The sequence below is a fragment of the Staurois parvus genome, unplaced genomic scaffold, assembly GCF_062004578.1.
Source record: "Staurois parvus isolate SC_StPar_1 unplaced genomic scaffold, SC_StPar_1.0 ptg001278l, whole genome shotgun sequence".
Taxonomy (NCBI): domain Eukaryota; kingdom Metazoa; phylum Chordata; class Amphibia; order Anura; family Ranidae; genus Staurois; species Staurois parvus.
This window is the reverse complement of record NW_028319074.1, coordinates 471151-485570: the sequence shown is the minus strand read 5'-3', so window position 1 is coordinate 485570 and position 14420 is coordinate 471151. Positions and strand designations below refer to the sequence as shown.

General features: G+C 50.0%; 1 protein-coding gene across 1 annotated transcript in view; it reads left to right on the top strand.

Annotated features, from left to right (window-relative positions):
* CDH13 (cadherin 13) overlaps positions 1–14420 on the top strand; it is a 159743-nt gene that overhangs the window by 31463 nt on the left and 113860 nt on the right. The gene's annotated exons all lie outside the window — the stretch shown is intronic.

The window sequence follows — 14420 nt, the reverse complement described above, 5'->3', positions numbered from 1 at the left end:
AGTTCCCCGTTGTTGATGTCAATGGAAGGAATAGTGCCCCATCATTGGTGTCAGTGGAAGGAATAGTGCCCCACCATTGGTGTTAAAGGGAGGAATAGTGTTCCATTATTGTTGTCAGAGGCAGGAAAAGTGTCCCATCTTTGGCATCAATTGGAGGACTAGTGCCCCATAGTTGGTGTCAGTGGTTGGAATGGTGCTCCATCATTGGTGTCAGTGAAAGGACTAGTGCCCCATTGTTGGTATAAATGGGAGGAATAGTGATCCAACGTTCATTGGTGTCAGTGAGAGGAAGTGTCCCATTTTTGGTATTAATTTGAAGCATCTGTGTCCTATAGTTGGTGTCAGAGGGAGGAATGGTGCCCCATCATTGGTGTCAGTGGGAGGCACGGTGCCCCATAAAAAAAATTTCGGCTTTTCTTGGGATGTGTCATATGCACATACACACATAAAATAATTTCAAGCCACAAAGATTTTGATAAGTATTTTTTATGCTGATCTATAATCTGTGTGTACTGTGTGTTGCATGACCGCGCAATTGTCATTCAAAGTGTGATAGCACTGAAAGCTGAAAATTGGCCTGAACTGGAAGGGGGGGAAAGTGTCCGGACTGGAAGGGGGTGAAAGTGTCCGGACTGGAAGGGGGTGAAAGTGTCCGGACTGGAAGGGGGGGGAAAGTGTCCGGACTGGAAGGGGGGGAAAGTGTCCGGACTGGAAGGGGGTGAAAGTGTCCGGACTGGAAGGGGCGGAAAGTGTCTGGACTGGAAGGGGGGTGAAAGTGTCCGGACTGGAAGGGGGGGAAAGTGTCCGGACTGGAAGGGGCGGAAAGTGTCCGGACTGGAAGAGGTGAAAGTGTCCGGACTGGAAGGGGGGGGGGGAAGTGTCCGGACTGGAAGGGGGGGAAACTGTCCGGACTGGAAGGGGGGGAAAGTGTCCGGACTGGAAGGGGGGGGGAAGTGTCCGGACTGGAAGGGGGGGAAACTGTCCGGACTGGAAGAGGGTGAAAGTGTCCGGACTGGAAGGGGGTGAAAGTGTCCGGACTGGAAGGGGGGGAAAGTGTCCGGACTGGAAGGGGGGAAAGTGTCCGGACTGGAAGGGGGGAAAGTGTCCGGACTGGAAGGGGGTGAAAGTGTCTGGACTGGAAGGGGGTGAAAGTGTCCGGACTGAAAGGGGTGAAAGTGTCCGGACTGGAAGGGGGGGAAAGTGTCCGGACTGGAAGGGGGTGAAAGTGTCTGGACTGGAAGGGGGTGAAAGTGTTCGGACTGAAAGGGGTGAAAGTGTCCGGACTGGAAGGGGGTGAAAGTGTCCGGACTGGAAGGGGGTGAAAGTGTCCGGACTGGAAGGGGGTGAAAGTGTCCGGACTGGAAGTGGTTAATTGTCGGTTTTATAGGAGAGGATACAATTTGGGTGGATCGGTGTCTATGGTGGGACGATGTTACCTGCCAGGGATTGGTTGTAGATCAGAGGTATGGATACACCTACAATATACGACCCTTCCGAGATCCCGGCATTGAAAGCTGATGTACCGTACTGTGCACGAAAATGGTGTCGCTGAACCCACGTGACATTTTTTTTTTCAGCGAACGACTGCACTGTACATCTTCCTGTGAGTTTCAGAAATACATTTGCTTTGCAGTTCAGTGTTCCCGTCTACCAAAGGCCGTTGTCAGTGGAGCGTATGAAGTATCACTTTATTACCAGGAGCTGAAATCCCAGAGACGCCTGATAAAGACGCCGTATAGCGACATGAAACAAGAATGACATCACCGAAGACATTGACAGATTACCCAATATATTAGCAGATTTTCTTTTTTTTTGTTTGTTTTCCCCAGCCATTCGAGGCAGACTGCTCCCCGCTTACCTGGCTGTCGCAGCGGCGCGATAGTCTGCAGGCGCATCCTGACCCTTAATGAGATGCCAACGAGATATTCCTGGAAACTCCACAGAAGCTGATTTATATTCATCTCACCGTGGGAAGCATCTGTAAATTTTCAAGAACTACTACTTCTCATGCACATAATTATATTCAACATTGAAAAGAAAAAAAAAAAGTGCGATTGTAATTTAAACACCGTCTATTCCAAGCGTCTGGCAGACTCAAACTTCTGTTTTTTGAAATATCTTTAAAGTGCTTAGCGATACGTTTCATTGTTATTCGAAAAGGAAGAAAAAAAAATCTGGTTTTCTATCACCGGGTAACACGGCCCGAGCCCGCATGCTGCATATGTTTAAGAAACGCAGCTCAGCGTAGGCATTGAAAGTGTAATTAATACTTAGTTTGGTGTCTTAGTTTCAGGAAACTTGGCTGGGTTGTTGTTGTAAAAAATGTAGCAAAAAAAATAAACGCCAGGACGACATGACTGGGGGGAATAGAGGGACAGCAGAGGGTTAAAAGATGGGTAGGAAGTTTTTGGGATTATGGCTTACCTGATTGGATGGGGGATGTTGGGGAGGGTCTCACAGGGAGGAAAAGGAGTGTCCAACCTCAGGAAGTCCAGTGAGGAAAGTTGGAAGAAGAAGAAGCTTACCACCCTTCCTCTCCTTCGTGCTTTGGTTTGGTGGAGGTAGGTCTTTGGAGGAGGAAAGAATTCTGTATGGAGACAGATTCGGGACCCATTGGTGGTATGGGAACCTCAGTACATTCCGGTTAACAAGGGGTTAACTCAGAATAGGTAAAATGGTGGTCACTGCGGATAAGTAGGGTTATCTCTGAGACGGTGGGTTGCGGTTGGGGATAAGTAGGATTGTCCTCGAGCTGGTGTGTTGTGGCTGGGGATAAGGTAGGATTGTCCTCGAGACGGTGGGTTGCGGCTGGGGATAAGTAGGATTGTCCCCGAGCTGGTGTGTTGTGGCTGGGGATATGTAGGATTGTCCCCGAGCCGGTGTGTTGTGGCTGGGGATAAGTAGGATTGTCCCCGAGCTGGTGTGTTGCGGCTGGAGATAAGTAGGATTGTCCCCAAGCTGGTGGGTTGCGGCTGCGGATACGTAGGATTGTCCCCGAGCCGGTGGGTTGCGGCTGCGGATACGTAGGATTGTCCCCGAGCCGGTGTGTTGTGGCTGGGGATAAGTAGGATTGTCCCCGAGCCGGTGTGTTGTGGCTGGGGATAAGTAGGATTGTCCCCAAGCCGGTGGGTTGTGGCTGGGGATAAGTAGGATTGTCCCCGAGCCGGTGTGTTTTGGCTGGGGATAAGTAGGATTGTCCCCGAGCCGGTGGGTTGTGGCTGGGGATAAGTAGGATTGTCCCCGAGCCGGTGTGTTGTGGCTGAGGATAAGTAGGATTGTCCCCGAGCCGGTGGGTTGTGGCTGGGGATAAGTAGGATTGTCCCCAAGCCGGTGAGTTGTGGCTGGAGATGAGTAGGATTGTCCCCGAGGCGGTAGGTTGTGGCTGGGGATAAGTAGGATTGTCCCCAAGCCGGTGAGTTGTGGCTGGAGATGAGTAGGATTGTTTCTGAGCCGGTGGGTTGCGGTTGGGGATAAGTCGGATTGTCCCCGAGCCGGTGGGTTGCGGCTGGGGGCCTAAGTTGAAGGAATGTTTTCCGCAAAAGTGAAGTTGGGTTTATGGCCCTCAAATGACCACCACGCTTTCCTCTGTTTATAATTTGGAATGTTATCTTATTTATGTTGAAATAATTTATTGGTTAATAAAAGGCTGTTATGGTCATTTTGACTCCATAAATTTGGTTTGTGTATTTTGTATACATAGCTGGAATGGTGGAGGGTTGGCCTAGCAGGCTTGGTTAAGTTGGAAGGCGTATATTCCACCCTTGTCAAGAATTCCAGGCATTGGTATGTTATACTTGGTTATTTTGATCCAGCTTGGACTGTAACTATGTATATGTCATAGATGGAACCCCCATGTTACGTCATCACTAGAGATGAGCGAATCGAACTTGGCGAAGTGGAATTTGTTTCGAATATTAGGAAAAATTTGATTCGCGCCGAATCCGAAAATTAGCAGACTTCGGATGCGCGAATCGAAATTTTTCCAAAAATGGCGGCGACATGTGTGGCGACGGAGCGGGGATCTCTGGGAAGGCGCGCAGACAAGGCGCACTGACCCATAATGCATTCATTCATGACATGTGATCGCATTAGCCAATCAGCAGCCAGCCAGCCAGCACTGTGTAATGGTGGAGCTATAAATTGCGGCCATCTTGCAATTCTCCATTTGCCTCCGGTCATTCAAGAGAGACAGACCTCTCTGTATTAGGGACAGAGTTAGGGCCACAGATACTTTAGGGACACAGAATCGTTACTTAGGGACACAGAATTGTTACTCAGGGACACAGAACTGTTACTCAGGGACACAGAATTGTTACTCAGGGACAGACACAGAATTGTTACTGAGGGACACAGAATTGTTACTCAGGGACACAGAACTGTTACTCAGGGACACAGAACTGTTACTCAGGGACAGACACAGAATTGTTACTGAGGGACACAGAATTGTTACTGAGGGACACAGAATTGTTACTGAGGGACACAGAATTGTTACTCAGGGACAGACACAGAATTGTTACTGAGGGACACAGAACTGTTACTCAGGGACACAGAACTGTTACTCAGGGACACAGAATTGTTACTCAGGGACAGACACATAAATTGTTACTGAGGGACACAGAATTGTTACTGAGGGACACAGAATTGTTACTGAGGGACACAGAATTGTTACTCAGGGACACAGAATTGTTACTCAGGGACACAGAACTGTTACTCAGGGACACAGAATTGTTACTGAGGGACACAGAATTGTTACTGAGGGACACAGAATTGTTACTCAGGGACACAGAATTGTTACTGAGGGACACAGAATTGTTACTCAGGGACACAGAACTGTTACTCAGGGACACAGAATTGTTACTCAGGGACACAGAACTGTTACTCAGGGACACAGAATTGTTACTCAGGGACAGACACAGAATTTTTACTGAGGGACACAGAATTGTTACTGAGGGACACAGAATTGTTACTGAGGGACACAGAATTGTTACTCAGGGACACAGAATTGTTACTCAGGGACACAGAACTGTTACTCAGGGACACAGAATTGTTACTCAGGTACAGACACAGAATTGTTACTGAGGGACACAGAATTGTTACTGAGGGATACAGAATTGTTACTGAGGGACACAGAATTGTTACTGAGGGACACAGAATTGTTACTCAGGGACACAAAACTGTTACTCAGGGACACAGAACTGTTACTCAGGGACACAGAATTGTTACTCAGGGACACAGAACTGTTACTCAGGGACACAGAATTGTTACTCAGGGACACAGAACTGTTACTCAGGGACACAGAATTGTTACTCAGGGACAGACACAGAATTGTTACTGAGGGACACAGAATTGTTACTGAGGGACACAGAATTGTTACTCAGGGACACAGAATTGTTACTCAGGGACACAGAACTGTTACTCAGTGACACAGAATTGTTACTCAGGGACACAGAACTGTTACTAAGGGACACAGAATTGTTACTCAGGGACAGACACAGAATTGTTACTGAGGGACACAGAAATGTTACTGAGGGACACAGAATTGTTACTGAGGGACACAGAATTGTTACTGAGGGACACAGAACTGTTACTCAGGGACACAGAACTGTTACTCAGGGACACAGAACTGTTACTCAGGGACACAGAATTGTTACTCAGGGACAGACACAGAATTGTTACTGAGGGACACAGAATTGTTACTGAGGGACACAGAATTGTTACTCAGGGACACAGAATTGTTACTCAGGGACACAGAACTGTTACTCATGGACACAGAATTGTTGCTCAGGGAAAGACACAGAATTGTTACTGAGGGACACAGAATTGTTACTGAGGGACACAGAATTGTTACTGAGGGACACAGAATTGTTACTCAGGGACAGACACAGAATTGTTACTGAGGGACACAGAATTGTTACTGAGGGACACAGAATTATTACTGAGGGACACAGAATTGTTACTCAGGGACACAGAACTGTTACTCAGGGACACAGAATTGTTACTCAGGGACACAGAACTGTTACTCAGGGACACAGAATTGTTACTCAGGGACAGACACAGAATTGTTACTGAGGGACACAGAATTGTTACTGAGGGACACAGAATTGTTACTGAGGGACAGACACAGAATTGTTACTGAGGGACACAGAATTGTTACTGAGGGACACAGAATTGTTACTCAGGGACACAGAATTGTTACTCAGGGACACAGAACTGTTACTCAGGGACACAGAATTGTTACTCAGGGACACAGAATCGTTACTCAGGGACACAGAATCGTTGAATTAAAGAGTATGTCAGACAACACGCAGAGGAGTGGCAGAGGAGGCAATGTTTCAGGAGCGAGCAGACGTGGCAGCAGAGGAAGGGGTCGAGGCAGCACTAGTCGCAGCCAGAGGCCAGTGCTCCCGGTGTCATCCAGCGGTCGTGTCTCCACCGACAACCCTGCCGTCATCGATTGGTTGGCTCGGTCGTCTTCCTCTTCCCAGGTCACCTCTGACACCTACAGCCAATGGTCGGTGGGTACGTCAGACACAACCGTTAGTTGGCATGGCCCGGGAGCAAGCCCACTGAAATCACGTGTCCTCTACCTGCCCCTGTCCTTTGGTGTTCCCTCACCAAGCGAAGTATCGCATGCTGTGGGCTCAGCCCCACTGTACAGTGAGGAAGAGCTAACAGAGGGTGGTCAGGAACGGGGGGAGACATCCGCCTCTTCAGCAGCCAGGCGAAGAAGTACTGGCGAGGAGAGTGGCTCGGTAGCCGGTCTAGAGACAGGTCTGTCTCCTGACCCACACGCAGCCGAGGGGGCTAGTAGTGAGGCGGAGACCCTAATTGATGATGATGAGGCTGATCGCACTTGGCAGCCTCGTCGTCATCAGGCTATTGCTTCCGCATCATCAGGAGAAGAGGGTGCCAGCTTGGCAGCGAGCAAAACAGTCGGTGGGTTGCCCAGGAGGCAGCAGGGTCGCAGCAGTGTCAGTGGAGGCAAACGGCTACGGAGTAGAGCACCAGCTCCACTGCAGCCTACCACCACGGCCAGTAGTGGTGCCGGTGTGCACGGAGGAAGTAGCAGTCAGCCAGTGAGGAGTAGCGGGGGCAAAGTTTCCTACTCGGCGGTGTGGCAATTTTTCGTCAAGCCGCCCAAGGAAGTAAACGTAGCCGTATGTCGACTATGTGGCCAGAAAGTCAAGCGTGGCCAGGGGGCCCATGTTGGGACTACAGCGTTGCGTCAGCATATGCAGCGTCGCCATTCGGTGGCCTGGGAAAACCGTGATAAAGATACGGCGGTTCTGCCTGCCCCAGCTCCATCACCCGCTCCGTTACTTGCTCCGTCACCCGACGTCAATCGCCCTCTATCAGCCAGTCAAGGCTCCAACACCTCTGCTGAGGGGAGTTGTCGCTCGTTGGCATCTTCCGCTCATTCAGATGCTCCTTCTCCTGCTACTCCTCTTCACGGATTCCGTCAGCAGTCTTTCTTGGAATCCGTTTCCAAGAGACAACAGTTTGCGAGCACGCACCCGACGGTGCAGAAGCTGAACGTCCTCCTGTCCAAGTTGCTGGTGCTGCAGTCCCTCCCTTTCCAAGTGGTGGACTCAGCACCTTTCCGAGAAATGATGGCTTGTGCCACGCTGCGGTGGAGAGTGCCAAGCCGGCATTTCTTTGCCAAAAAGGCAGTGCCAGCCCTGCATTCACATGTAGAAGAGATGGTGGGCCAGTCTTTGAGCATGTCGGTCTCTGCCAAAGTGCACGGCAGCGCCGACGTGTGGAGCTGTAACTACGGTCAGGGACAGTACATGTCATTTACGGCCCACTGGGTGAATGTGGTGCCGGCACAGCCGCACCAGCAACTTGGACAGGTCACGCCGCTTTTGCCTCCACGTTTGCACGTCCTTGGTCCAGCAAAGATGTCCGCCTCTACCACCTCTTCTTCCGCCGTGTCCTCAGCCGCCACCCCTGTGCCAAGTCCCATTACCCGACCGGCATATCACATGTGCAGGGCGCAACGGTGTCACGCTGTGCTGCACCTGGTATGCCTTGGCGAACGTAGTCACACAGGGGAGGAACTTCTGAGTGTAATGAACAGAGAAATCGACAGATGGCTGTCTCCGCGCAAACTGAAAATCGGAACCATGTTGACCGACAACGGAAAGAACATGGTGTCTGCTCTGCGTCAAGGAAGGTTGTGCCATGCGCCATGCATGGCTCACGTGTTCAATCTGGTTGTCAAGCGGTTCCTAAAATCCACCATCCCACTGCAAGACATCCTTAAAATGTCACGTAAACTTTGCATGCATTTCAGCCATTCCTACACCGCAAAGCACACCCTCCTTGAGCTGCAGCGGCAGAACGGAATTCCACAGCATCGCCTGATCTGCGACGTTGCAACAAGGTGGAATTCAACCCTACACATGTTAGACCGCCTTTACGAACAGCGAAAGGCCATCACCGATTTCCTGATGTTACAAGCGGATAAAGGTACTCCCCTGTGTAACTTCGATGTCAGCCATTGGCAGCTCATGCGTGACACCTGCGCTTGCTCAGGCCCTTTGAGGAGGCCACACTATTCGTGAGTCGGCAGGACTATGGGATGAACGACGTCATTCCTCTGTTGCACGTCCTGGAACAAATGCTGTTAACAATGGCTGGTCAGGGTGCGGTAGACGTGGCGCACAGATCTCAACGCCACATGACCCCTGTGGGGGCAGGACAGGAAGAAGAGGAGGAGGTAGAGGAGGACATTGGTGCTCAGGAATTATTGAGTGAAATGGGTGGTTTTTCCACTCAGCGGACAGGAGTGGAGGAGCAGGAGCATCTGGTAGAGGAGGAGGAGGAGACAGAGGACCCAGACGCACCGTGGCAGTATGCTGTGGAGATGGAGGCAGGGAGTCCCTTGCATTCCTTGGCACAAATGGCCCATAGCATGCTCGGTTGCTTGCGTAGCGACAGCCGAATAATAACCATCAGACAGAGGGATGACTTTTGGCTGTCCACCTTGTTGGACCCTCGCTACCGTTCAAAAATGGTGGCCTTTTTCACACCTGCTGAGAGGGAGGCCAAAATAACGTACTATAAAAACCACCTATGTAGTCAGTTGGTCTCTGCCTTTCTGCGCCAACGTCCATCCTCAGACACTGTGGGCCCTGTGCGCTCGCGTTCCGTTGCCATGGCAGCAGGGGAGGGGTGGGGTGGTAGGAGCAGTGGCAGCTCCACCAGCAGCGGCTGCCTCAGTCTGCAGTCGATGATGAGTAGCTTTCTTCACCAGCGCAGTGAGGAAACTACTAACCAGCCGCAGCAGCAGCAGCATCAGGTGGACCTGGAGCAGGACCTCAAACAACAGGCTTGGGCCTACTTGGACAGCACCCTGCCAACCGAGGTAGACAATCCCCTTGACTACTGGGCAACGAAACTTGACCTTTGGCCCCAACTAGCTGAATTTGCCCTTGAAAGGCTGTCATGCCCGGCCAGTAGCGTGGCATCGGAGCGCGTGTTTAGTGCGGCAGGAGGTATTGTAACTCCGCGGAGGACACGACTGTCCACCCAAAGTGTGGAGAGACTCACGTTTGTGAAAATGAATCAGGCGTGGATTAGTCTGGATTTCAAACCACCAGTTCCTGACACAACTGACTAAATCCGCCATGAATCATGCCCCAAACATGTTATTATTTTTAACATAGGCCTCTGTATGGCCTTCAATTTAAGCTGCTTACGCTTCGCCACTCTGCCATGGGCCCCTGTACCGCCTCCTCTTGCTGCTGCCAGGTCCAGAGTGTGTCATGGGTCCCTGTACGGCCTCCCATTGCTGCTGTCTCCATCGCCACACTCTGCCATGTGCCACTTTCAGGTCTCCTCACACTGCTGGTGGGTTCCATTTTGTCATAGGGTGCTGGCAGATTACGGGCCTCCCATTGCTGCTGCCAGGCCCGTAATCTGCCATGGGCCCCTGTACTGCCTCCTCATGCTGCTGCCAGGTCCAGAGTGTCTCATGGGTCCCTGTACGGCCTCCCATTGCTGCTGTCTCCATCGCCACACTCTGCCATTTGCCACTTTCAGGTCTCCTCACACTGCTGGTGGGTTCCATTTTGTCATAGGGTGCTGGCAGATTACGGGCCTCCCATTGCTGCTGCCAGGCCCGTAATCTGCCATGGGCCCCCGTACCGACTCCTCATGCTGCTGCCAGGCCCGTAATCTGTCATGGGCCCCTGTACCGCCTCCTCATGCTGCTGCCAGGTCCAGAGTGTCTCATGGGTCCCTGTACGGCCTCCCATTGCTGCTGTCTCCATCGCCACACTCTGCCATGTGCCACTTTCAGGTCTCCTCACACTGCTGGTGGGTTCCATTTTGTCATAGGGTGCTGTATGGCCTCCCATTGCTGCTGCCTCCACCGCCACACTGTGGCTCCACACTCTGGTTTTGGCCCCGTGACTGCCCAAATGAGTGAAGTGTGCGGTGATTCTAAGATCGACGGCACTCATCTGCATGTCATACTGACTGACAGTATTATTTCTCTTCCCCAGCAGACTCCAAGGGCATTTAAATTAAAGGTACAGTGTTCTGCACTAATATAAAGGCTCTCTAAAGCCTAGAAACACCCTTTTTATAAGTTAAATTCGCAGCGAATATATTCGCATCGAATCAAATTTATTCCTCGAATTCGCCGAATCAGCCGAATCGAATTTTTGAATACTTCGCTCATCTCTAGTCATCACTCTATGTGACGTCATCACACTTTTGTGATGTCACCACGGTATGTGATATCATCACGCTTTGTGATGTCATCATGCTACCAGCAGTAAGAATCATCTAGTTTTGATACTATATACAAAGCTGTTACCATTTACTACTAATGTGAGGGCAGTGTCTTAATACATTTGTACATTGGATTTTATACTACCATGTTTCCCCGAAAATAAGACATCCTCCAAAAATAAGACCTACTTACAGGTTTCCTTCTGGGTGAAATATAAGGCATCCCCCCGAAAATAAGGCGCCCCTAGGCTCTGTCTCGTAATGAAAATTAATTTACCGTAAACTGGTTGCTAGGGCCACCCCAACTGGTGTCTAGCAACCAGTGACGTCACTGCTGTGTGGAGGTGGAGCGAAGGTCGGAGTGAGCGGGAGAGAGATGCGTGTAGAAGAACAGGAGGATCAGAGCGGACGGGACGCGGCGAAGGTGGTGAGTGCTGGTCTGTCTCTAGTGACACCCCCCTCATGATGACTGAAGGTTCTCAGTCAGTGGCAGACCCTGCTCCAGCCCAGGTCCAGGCCCCAGCCAGCCCAGTGACAGTCCCCAGGGGGGAAATGTCTGATAAAGGGGTGGGGGGGATGTCTGGTGAAGGTGTTCAGTGGCACAGGGGTGGGGGGAGGGGGATCACTTAAAATGACACAGGAGGATCAGAGGGGGCAATCAAAATTACACAGGAGGATCAGAGGGGACAATCAAAATGACACACAATGACAAAATAAGACATCCCCTGAAAATAAGACCTAGCGCATCTTTGGGAGCAAAAATTAATATAAGACACTGTCTTATTTTCGGGGAAACAGGGTATGTGGAGCATTGGGCTCCCCTTTTCTTTGAGCATCCTGTGATTGATTTCCCGAAAATAGCCCGTGTCCTGCCCGTATACTGGTACAACCGTGACACCTTGCATGATATGAGAGTTATATCTATCTGGCACAAATGTGTCGTAACGGGTGGATGTCGTTCTACCCCATATGTCACTACCTGAGCCTGGTGTTGGTTTGCTCAGTATTGTACTGCAGCTGATTCTAGCTTCCGATTCTCAAGGCTGGGAACTCTCCAGTTCTCAATCGAAGGCTCCCGCCAATTAGTTTGAATTCTGAGTCCCCGGTGGATCTCTTTTAAAAGAGCAGCCTCTTCCAGGTGTTCACAAAGTAATCCTGCCAACTCCTAAATGAGAGTGTGTTGTTTTTGACAGTTTTGGGTTTTTTTTTTTCAAATCCCGAGAGAGATTCTGAATTGAGATACTACACTGCGAAAACGTGTTTGGCTAGCGGTTGTGGCACAGCCCTATTGACGCCAATGGGCTAGTTTAACCAGCAGCGCCGCCTGTCGAATTTCGGCAAGCCAAGTAAAATTTATACCAACCCCTCCAGCTGCCATGTTAGGTTTCAGGACAGTAAAATTGCAAATTAAGCACCTGTTTTTACGTCCTCCTTGCCACCCGGGTGACAGAGGCCTGGATCAACGGGTATTTTTTGGCCCTGTTGAACAGATACAACAAAATGCTTTCAATGGTGTATTTATCAGACCAAAACGCAGCAAATTAGAGAAGTTCATTGTTACAGTTTATATAGAGACCAGAGGTCTCCAAACTACGGCCTGTGTGTAGGCAGATGCCTACAAATGGGAGTATTGGTTTGTGGTTCTGGGCTGCCCAGGTGGGTAAGGGGTTAATGCAGGTTTGGTGTTTTCCTGGGCTTTTGCTCTGGACCCTGTCCTCCACCTTGTGTTAGGCTAGGTTCACTCTAGCCCGCACCCACAACCACCCGCATCGTGTATCTCTTGAGATAAGCGGGGGGAGGGCATTCATTCTGAATAGCACCCCCATGCATCTGATCGCGCATGGTGATCCATACAGAAACCGTATGGACAAAAAGACCATGAGATTTCTGGAAAACCGTATTCCCTGCGTGAATGGGCTGCCGTACCAGCATGAACGTGGGTTGCACGGTCCGCACTAATGTGTACCAAGGGTTAGACATACATGGGGTCCAGGGAATCGCATGGGAAAGTAGCGAGGTTCCACCAAAGAAGATGTGATCCGCACCTATCTGCAAGTTGCCTGCATGGGAACCTACCTCTTAAGGAGTTTTTTTCACTTATGGACTACCAGGTATGCCTGGGCAGCCTGAAGTTCATTAGATAGGAAAAGTTGTGTCTAGACTACAGTCAGTTATGCTGCAAAAACTCCAAGTTCTAAAATTCTGTTTATCAGCCTGGTCTGAAATCACTACAAAGGCGTGCATAAGGGTACTTGGCGTATTGAAGAACGTAGCTTTGTAGAATACACATGGGGTAGAGGAGGAAGGGTTAACTTGGCAGGAGTAGCAGAGGAAAGTAGTTGCCATGGGTAACCGTGAAGTGGTAGGAACGAAGCAGCTATACCCAGGGGTGTATTTACCACAAGGCTAACAAGGCATTTGCCTAGGGCAGAATGTTTCAGGGGGGCAGCGCTGTCCCCCTAAAGAAGGGAAGGAAGACAGGACACACGTGGCATGGGGACCAGATGGGATCTGAGAGAGGCTGTGGGCTGCTTGACGGTGTATGCAGAGCCTGACTCTTTTTGGGGGATGTTCGGAGCTGTGAAGGTGTCTTCTCTCTCTTGATGGGAGTGTGGCCAGTGTATGGGTGGTGGTGTTAGTGGAAAGTTCTCTCAGCTGGGGAGACAGGGGTGTTGGTCAATGTCAGGCTCTCTCCGCAGGGGGGGTGGTGGTGCTGACTGGTATCAGGCTCTTTCTGTGAAAGGGGGAGGGGGTTGCGTGGTCAATTTTGGTGTTGCCTAGCGCAGTACAAAACTTAAATATGCCACTGGCCATTCCTGGCATAGGTGACGGGTCATCCGATAGTGATGGGGGTCAGTGTCTTGACTCCCTCCCTAGCAGACCGCTCCCCTGAGCAGTAACTGGGACCGAGCCCATGGTATGGAGACTGTAAGCACCTACGGTATGCAACACCCACAGGGTAAAGGTGTGTAATGACACGGAACAACACCTTTTACAGAAACTCTGTAGGTCATACAGCTGCACACAGTATACAGCTCATCTCTAAGCCGGGGTTCTACTCCTACATGAACGCGACACCTCCTGGTCCCAGGCATTGATGAGCGCATGCATGGTAAAAGGAGCCCCCCTGTAGGGCAAGTTGGCCCTGCCTACACACGGGCAACATCCAACCTGCTGCGAGATTATATCTAACCCAAAGCTAGAGTCAGACCCAGTGCTCAGACGGAGGATTCAGATCATTATCATTAGGAACCAAGGGGGGGAATAGGCATCCAGCACTCCTAAAGTACGTTTAAGAGACTAATAGAGGTCGTATTACTGGAACAGAGGGAAGGTTTGGAGACATTGGCCACTGGAGATATAAGTAGACTACTTCTTGTATTGCAAAGAACGGGTGTTTTCTTTTGATTATAGACCTATCAGGGTCTAATAGGAAGGCAGCTCTGTATATAAAAAAAGCTTCCTAGGCAACCAAAATTTTTCCAAAATATCTAGAGGCTCCAAAAACTGTATAAAAATATAAATATACAAATGTTATTCATAGCTGCTTGAAATAAGTCAATTTGTAATTTAGTCTCATTGGTTCCTTCAAAATGAGCAGAATTTGTATAGTTTCACAAGATACTTAAACCCAAAGTTTTGAAATTATTGTCTTAAATCAACAACAAATAAAATAT